The sequence below is a fragment of the Mizuhopecten yessoensis genome, unplaced genomic scaffold (genome assembly GCF_002113885.1).
Source record: "Mizuhopecten yessoensis strain PY_sf001 unplaced genomic scaffold, ASM211388v2 scaffold9859, whole genome shotgun sequence".
Lineage (NCBI taxonomy): Eukaryota > Metazoa > Mollusca > Bivalvia > Pectinida > Pectinidae > Mizuhopecten > Mizuhopecten yessoensis.
Genome location: NW_018408258.1, coordinates 11,644 through 20,974, shown reverse-complemented (window position 1 = coordinate 20,974; position 9,331 = coordinate 11,644). Strand labels below are relative to the sequence as shown.

The window sequence follows — 9,331 nt, the reverse complement described above, 5'->3', positions numbered from 1 at the left end:
CATATCAATTTGTAACTTTGTATGTGGCTTAATCATAATAGATTACAGATCAAGTTCGCACCACGTGCCAATATTTTATTTTTTTGCTGGAGTAACATGTATGGCCCTTCAAACATTGGAAGTTCTCATAATTAACTGTTTGCCATACTTTGTTCGATACCGCTTGCCACTTAGTATGTGGCTTTATAATAATGGATTACAGTTAAAGTCCAAACCCTGTGTCAATATTTCATTTGTTGCTGGAGGTATGGCCCTTCGCACATAGGAATTATTTTTTTGGACTTATTTCGCTACCGCTTGCCATATCAATTTGAAACTTTGTTTGTGGCTTTATCATAATAGATTCCAGAGTTTGAACCATGTATTAAAATTCCCTTTTGCACATAGGAAATTCTCATAATTAACTGGGTTTTTTCCGTCAACACATGCACTTCCTTCGAATTGCAGTTTTCTTCTATAGGTGACACCCGTCCTCATATGACCCTGACTGTTCCGAGGTCATAAATCACCTGAAACAGTACATCCTTTGAAGTCCTTCTGTATGGCTTGATGATGTTTTCAAACCAATGGTCTGGAGCATTACTTGGTTACATAATGTAAGAAGACTGAATGCCGTTTAACAGAGGGTCTCTCTCATATTACTCTGGCTCCCTAGGGGGAGGAGTGGGGTCCCAAAGGGGGATTCTCCAATTCAATTACACAATTTGTTGTTAGGACCCATGCACATCTTTAGTAATCAGATTTTACGTCTGTCTGTCCTTCTATCTGTTTTTAGCTCACCTGCCAAGGACAAGTGAGCTTTTGCCCTGGTGCGGCGTCCTGTCCCGTCACGTCGCGTCGCATCCCGATTTAATGTAAACACTTAGCAACTTCATTCATTGACAGATTTTGGTCAAACTTTATACAAAGGTCAAGTATGGGTATACTTCGGACATCTTTGTATTTCAGGGATCCAAGGTCAAGGCCAAGGTCACATTTGCTATATATAGAAAATCATCCTGTTCCGTCGCGTCCCGTCTCGATTCAATGTTAACACTTAGCAACTTCATTCTTTGACAGTTTTTGGTTAAAATTTATACAAAGGTCAAGTATGAGTATACTTCATAAATCGTTGTATTTCATGGATCCAAGGTCAAGGTCAAGGTCACGATTGCTATATATAGAAAATCATCAACTGATTCAATTTAAACACTTAGCATCTTTATTCTTTCACGGATTTTGGTCAAACTTAATACATAGGTCAAATATGGGTATAACCGTGTGTTTCAGGGTTCCAAGGTCAGGACAAGGTCACTGTTGCTATATATAGAAAATCAACAACTGATTCAATTTAAACACTTAGCAACTTCATTCGTTTATGGATTTTGGTCAAACTTAATGCAAAGGTCAAGTATGAGTATAGTTCGGACATTGTTGTGTTTCAGGGTTCCAAAGTCAAGGCCAATGTCACTGTTGCTATATATAGAAAATCAACAACTGATTCAATTTAAACACTTAGCAACTTCATTCGTTTATGGATTTTGGTCAAACTTAATGCAAAGGTCAAGTATGAGTATACTTCGGACATTGTTGTGTTTCAGGGTTCCAAAGTCAAGGCCAAGGTCACTGTTGCTAGACATAGAAAATCATCAACAGATTCAATTTAAACACTTAGCAACTTCATCAAATATGTTATGGAGGTGGTTATAACATACAGAAAAAACATATGAATATTAAAGTCAACTTATCAACTTTAAGTGTAGAGCATTTTGTGTGCGCATACATGGACTTTATCCAGTGTAATAAAATGTTTGTTTAAGCTTTTGGATAGCTTTTCAGCCTTTGATATCAAAGGTCAAGGTCACTGACTATAAATAGAACATCAGTTTGTGCACTGTATTTCGAATTCTATTGGACTGATTACACTCAGATTTTATCGAGTCCTTCATGGAAGAAAGTGTCTGCTCGGGATATTTTTTCAGGTCCAGTGGTCAAAGGTCAATGGGTCACTATAAATAGAAAATCTGTTTAATGCACTAATGCACAATATCTTGATTTCTCTTGGGCTGATTACATTCTGGACTTTATACAGTGCTTCCTCAAAGAAAGTGCCTGCTTGGGATAACTTTCCAGGCCCGGGGGTAGGTCTCTATCACTGTTACTATATGAATAGAAAATCAGTTTATAAAATGCACTTCTTATATTTTGAGTTCTGTTGGGCTGATTATACTCAAGACTTTATCCAGTGCTTTTATAAAAAAAAAACTTGCTTTTACTAGTGTTTGCTACATGTATACCTAACCACAGTTTCTTTTAAATCTTCAATAAGCATTATCATGGAGAATAGTCACGGCGGCATTGTACATATATATATAAATCTTATTATCGGTTAGCTTGTAATAATAATAATAATAATAACAATTATAAATTCTTTTATTTAGACAGGGTAACATATTTAGACTTTCGTCTAGTTTACAATATGGCCATGTAAAAGACACATATATACAATGTACAACAACACACTTTAAAATTTACACAACATCACTTACATGGAAACAAAATAAATAAACAAAGCATATAATATGAAAAGGCAAAGCCTTAAAAGAGCGTAGCTTTTGTTGATCTCTGATATTTACTGATTCGATCAAAATGAGAAAATACTGATTTCAGAATGAGATAAGATAAGCTTTATTTAAAGTCGGCAAGTCGATAAATTACAATAAAAACAATATCTAATGAAAATTTAAGACCTACATAACAATAAGGGGAGATCGGCCGATCGGGGGAAGTTCGTCCACTTTTTATTTAAGTCCGTTCTGGGAAATATGGCAGCACGTCCGTTTTTGAAGAATCATTTAACTTTTCCTGTCGAAAGATCGGATGTCGTTTTATTGATATATAATCTCAATTTTTGTTCCACCGGAACACCGGATTTAATTTTTTTTTTTTTTTTTTTACAGTCAACGAGGTTTGACAGGGAAGGATGCCAAAAAAAACTAAACAGTTTCTGCCTGTAACTAGTTATAAATCGGCACGCGGTGTAAAACAGTAGTGCGTTGCTGAAAAATGGCGTTAAACTCGTATTGGTGGTCTGGAAAATCGTTGTTGATTTCACCATAAAGTCATTATCAATTGTTTCTTTTATGAGTGGTGATATATAAATACATCATGTAAAGACTTCATATATTTTAGTTATTTCGTTTATATTCTCAACAACTGGTTTTCAAAAAAACTACATGTACACACGTACTGACGTTCACCTGGCATTGGTTTAATGCCGGCTCTTTAGAAGATATCTCCCGGCAGAAATATTATCATAATCTGGTTGATGACAAAAAGGACTATTCAGAAAATATCCGCATTTTTACTTTTTGTGACTGGCAAAAACAGAAATAAAAAAAGTTCTGAAGCACCGACAAAAAGATAATGCAATGGATATCAGCTCAAAAGATTTCCGGTTATTTTTCATCCCTCCAGAAATAACCGATGAAGGCCAATGGAGTATGACGTGTCTGTGACGTCATAGTATGATAATCACCGAACGAAGGTCCATGCACGTTAGTATCACGCCAGCTGGAGTATTAGTCCTTAAGTCGTAAAAAATAAATTGTGTTATGTTCATGATTTCGAAATCTAAAAACAATCCTGGTCAAAATAATATAAACATTATGTCAGTCCGTCAATATTTGACGATTTGATGCCAATGTTAACAGTATGCTATATATGACTTCTGACGTTGCTCACAACGTCATTATTTCCGACATTACTGTTAAGATTGATACAAACGTCACCGATGGTTAGCAGATTATGTAAAGTAATTTTAACTGTGTATTTCTGGCTTCATTCAAGAGGTTTAAGCATGATTTAAAGAGAATTCTAGAGCATTTAAATTGAAATAATTAAATATGTTATTAAGTCATACACAAATATAGAAATGTAAAACAAATAGGGTTCCATATAACCATAGGACAAATAATACTTTTGTACGTACAGTTTCCTTTCAGTTACAGCTGTGATAAAAATATGTTTACTGTGTGTTTTGGAATGACCGTACATGAAATTAAATTGGTGCGAGTTTTGGAAGGACCGCAGTTGAAATTAAGTTGTGCGAGTTTGAAATGACCGTACATGAAATTAATAGGTGCGAGTTTTTGAATGACCGTACATGAAATTAAGTTGGGCGAGTTTTGGAATGACCGTACATGAAATTAAGTGGTGCGAGTTTTAGAATGACCGTACATGAAATTAAGTGGTGCGAGTTGTGGAATGACCGTACAAGAAATTAAGTGGTGCGAGTTTTGGAATGACCGTATATGAAATTAAGTGGTGCGAGTTTTGGAATGACCGTACATGAAATTAAGTTGTGCGAGTTTTAGAATAGCCGTACATGAAATTAAGTTGTGCGAGTTTTGACGTAGCAAGCATGGTCACTGTCTTATTAAAAGTAAGTTGCCACTTTGAATGTCAGTCATGCCCAGTTCAAAAAGTGTTTAATGTACTAAAGAGATTATTTCTAAGAATGCATCAAAGAAAAAAATCTAGAAAAATCAAAAGGTCCTGGCTGTTTGAATTAATCACCAATTATATTTCTCTTAAGCGTATATTCTTGCGACACTTTGGATAAATCTCGTACAGGAATTAAATATAAACTTTATTTATTTCACAACAATTATGAAACATGTTATTTCAGATTATATTAATCACATTTGTTCGGCCTGACTAGTAGGGTGCCCTACTGTGGCAGGAAACCGAGTACCCAGAGAAAACCCACGCGGTCGGGAAGGTGACCCCATATCTTTTCATGTCCGATTGGGGAATCGAACCCCGGCTGCCTTGGTGATACGCAAGTGCGCTATCCACTTCATCACCCGACCACCCAGTACAGTACAGAAATTACATGCGTAATAAGTATTTGACTATTCTATTTCAGTTGGAAATGGTGGTATGCTTAGCCTCAGACTCCCATGTAAATATCCAACAGTACCATTTTTCATTAATGGAAAAACTTCAAAATCTTGCTGTTTCAATTTAGTGATTGTTTTTCTCAGGAAATTGTGAACATCAATTTCAAAAAATACAACAGGCAATTTTGTTAAGGCACAGAATATGTTATTCCTATTATTAACACTCTTTTCCTTAAGTTTTATAAATAATAAATAACAAGTTCTGTTTTGTAGATTTCCCATCATTTTATTAGCCAAATAAAATTTTAATACTCATCGCCTAACACTTCACATTTTAGCCTCACATTCTACATCCAGTAAACACTTTGACATGATGAAAAACCTATAAAACTCGTACAGTCACAGAAAGACAGTCCTTAGGCCAGTACAAATGGACTGAATAGAATAGTCACTGAAATGCACTATTAACCTAAGAAGTAGATTTCAAACACAGTATGTCATCATTCCTTTGTTTGGATAGATCACCAATATGAGATTAATTACATCTAGAAGTAGGCAGGGAAGGTACTTGCAAGTATTTTTGTAGAGGTAGCAGGCATATGTTGCCAACTTGGTGACAATCCTTTAGCCTCTAACCCCACTGGAAGACATTCAGGAATGACTGTCACTCTCATTATACTAGTCTCACATCAGTCTCATCCCCGTCAAGTGCAGGCTTCACTTTTAGCACCCCTGAAATGAAATTTAATTACATGTAGTGTATATATATCAACAGAAAGTATAAAAAATAAATAGCAATTGCTATATACCTGGTACATACAAGGTTTGGTGATCATCTATGCAACACAATATACAAAAATGTACAGGTTTTAGCTCACCTCCCCGAAGGGCAAGTGAGCTTATGCCGTGGTGCGGCGTCCGTCGTCCGTCCGTCTGGCCGTCGTCCGTCCGTCGTCAACTTTTCCATTAAAACGACTTCTTCTCAACAACCAAAAGGCCCAGGGTACTGATATTGGGCCAGTAGCATGCTTGAATGATGGACTATCAGGTTTGTTCAAATTAATGACCTTGACCTACTTTCAAGGTCACAGGGGTCAAATGTGTAAAAATCTTCAAACGACTTCTTCTCAATAACCAAATGGTCCAGGGTACTGATATTGGGCCTGTAGCATGCTGGGTTAATTTGCTACCAAGTTTGTTCAAATGAATAACCCTGACCCACTTTCAAGATCACAGGGGACAAATGTGTAAAAATCTTCAAGCGTCTTCTTCCCAATAACCAAAAGGCCCAGAGTACTGATATTGGGCCTGTAGCATGCTGGGATGAAGGGCTACCAAGTTTGTTCAAATGAATGACCTTGACCCACCTCCAAGGTCACATCGGTCAAATGTGTTCAAATCTTCAAACGTCTTATTCTCAATAACCGAGAGGCCCAGGGTACTGATATTAGGCCTGTAGCATGCTGGGATTAAGGACTACCAAGTTTGTTCAAATTAATGACCTTGACCTACTTTCAAGGTCACAAGGTTCAAATGTGTTAAAATCTTCTAACAACTTCTTCTGTATAACCAAAAGGTCCAGGGTACTGATATTTTCCCAAAAGCATGCTGGGTCGGAAGACTATAAACTCTGTTCAACCTAATGTCCTTGTTCGACATTCAAGGACACGGGCGTCATATGTTTAAATCTTTTAATAGGCTCTTATTAATCAAACACTGATATTCTGCCTGTAGCTGTATTTAAGTCCACTTTTAAAAATACAAGTGTGCGAGTAACACCAGGTGAGCGATTCAGGCCCATTGGGCCTCTTGTATTGTAAAACAGTTTTATAAAAAGAATGCATTCTTTGCACATTTATTGGATGTAAAAACAACAACATTGAACAATCATAAACGATGGAATTCAGGGGGAAGATGACCCCTTCAAGGCACACACTCAAAAAGGTATTAACAAATTTAATACATGGATTTTGTCAGGATTGGAGGTTAAGAAGCAATTCAAATGGTACATATAACCAGTTTCAGGATATTAAAGTCCAAAATGTTTTTAAAGCAGAGACATATACTTCCAACAACTCAATATCGTATTTATGAGGAATACATTTCCCTGCTTTAAAGAAAGATACAATGTATTGATAATTTGCAAAGCTTGCTAGGTCTTCTTTAGTGGATTCACCTGCATACCAGTCTATATGCAGCTATGTGTCGGCAAACACATTATGCAGTTAAATTGTAGGTGTTTGTGGGTGTATCTGCACTGGTAAAATAATATAGGTTACAGACAGAATTTTAAAGTAAGGTAACACTGCTGTAATCAACCTTTAAGGAAATCATTGCTGTACATATAGTACCCATTTCATTTTTTTACCTTCTGTATGCCATTCCTTAAAGATTCACATTCCAGCAGAATGTGGGGAAGATACTGTTGCAATATTATTCTGAATGTTGTTTCTGAGTGGCATCCACTTTCTGTTAAACTGTTTGATAAAAAAGACCAGCACCACAACAAATGATAAACCAATCATAATACCAGTTTGTCCATTATGATGAGAATTGAAATGATAAGGTCAAACAAAATTGATGTGTGCATAATACACCATGTGGAATAAACTGAAAAAGGCAAATGAGCTCTGAACAGGAATTGATAAAAAGTTGACCAGGTTGGTTGTTAATTTTTTAAGTATTATGACATTTACAAGTATATTTAAAAATATATATATATATTGAATTACTCTGTCAGGGGTGTGTAATACTGTACATATCAACTTATTTCAACACTTGGGCTGGTAGATTTAATATCCATTGGGGCTAGTGAAAATGTTCATTATTTACTATGAAAACATAGGTTGGGCTAGTAGAATGTTTTGAAATTAACTTGCAGGCAAGATTTTGAAAATTAAATTGTACATCTCAAAACATGAAAATGGGTGGAGACATTTGTTTTCATTTGGAAAAATATAGTATAGGGACACCTTAAGTTAAGGGATTCATTTTGTTTTAAATGGTGGTACTGCGCATCAAATGAATAGGGTATCTATTTGGCAAGGCCCATACATAATTTCAGAATTTCACAAATTAAATATTTCAAATTGAAATAATTCCAATATTTGAATAATAATTATCCATCAAACAAATTGATAATGATCTAACTGATTGACTGGAGTGTAATTGGATTATAATATTATAACATTTATAACTCAATTTTATTACAATGTACATGTAGTCCTACTTACTGACACACTCAGGAGAATTTCAGGTGGGCGGATAGGTGTCTCTGACAGGAAAGTTTATAGGAAGTCATCTTTTCCATTAGAAAATATAATGATGTGGTCATCCCACAGTCAATACATCTGCATACCTGATACAATAAGGAAAAAAAGTTGAACTCTCAATACATAATTAAAATATTCTGAGTCACACAAGTAGGTAAATTTGAATTTAAGATTTATATGACAATATTGTATTTGTTTCTGATATGAGCGGTTAAGCCAGCAACTCCAGCAATATTATGAATGTATTAAGTTAATAGGTTTTAATGCCATACTGTTTTATTATCATTATTGCCCGAGAATAAATATGTTTTTTTTTGTTAGTTGTTCTGCCCATTGCACAATTTCTATTCATGGTTTGATTTTTAAAGCATTTGGTCATTAATCTCATTATACTATAAAAAAAATCTTAATGTTTACATACTTTGAAATCTTTGCTGTACATGCTTATAGTTTACAGCATGTTTTTCTTTCTTCCGAATGTTCCCATAGAACTGCATCATACCACAGGCCCCTGCGCCAGTTATTAGTATTCAGGATTCGGCGATCCGGCTTTGGTTCTAATATTATGTTATGCGTTCTCTTTCCGCCTCACCATTACATCGTGTTTACACTCGCGGTCTGTGTTATTTGCTGGCGTGGTGGCAGCGTGTGTTTCAAGAACTCTCGTCTGACACTGTAAAAGTGTAAGTAATCATATTGAAGACTACGTCGTAGTGACTTTTCTACTGTGAAGTGTACAAAACGATCAAAATGCAGCGTGCACCGAAGCAGTGGTGCCTCAGTAAAACGGAAACCGTCAACTCGTTCGAGAACTGGCGGCAGAATTTGACATACATCCTCTCGTTAGACCCCAATTTTGCCCCGTTTCTGGTACAGGGGGAAGTGTGGGAGAAGGGGGTGAGAGGAAATCAATTCAGAGGGTTAACAAATGACGGCGAAGACGTCGCCCGTGCTAACCGAAAAACTCGTGAACAAAAAGTTGAAACCCTCGAGTTAATGTTAGGGCAGATAGCGAATTACTGCCCAATAATATCGCGTCAATCAATCGTGAAAAGCTCTACGTCGCTTGATCAAATTTGGCAACAGATCCGCCTACACTTCGGGTTCCAAACAACAGGGGCCCACTTCAAAGACTTTGCGTCAATAAAACCTGCGGCTAGTTAACGCCCTGAGGAC

General features: G+C 36.2%; 1 long non-coding RNA gene across 1 annotated transcript; it reads right to left on the bottom strand.

The window, feature by feature from the left end:
* Positions 1–5,161: 5,161 nt before the first annotated feature.
* Positions 5,162–9,131, bottom strand: LOC110458942. Its single transcript, XR_002463837.1, has 3 exons — positions 8,577–9,131; positions 8,117–8,241; positions 5,162–5,615 (listed from the first exon to the last, which is right to left on the bottom strand). It is a non-coding gene; the product is annotated as an uncharacterized LOC110458942 (long non-coding RNA).
* Positions 9,132–9,331: the final 200 nt, after the last annotated feature.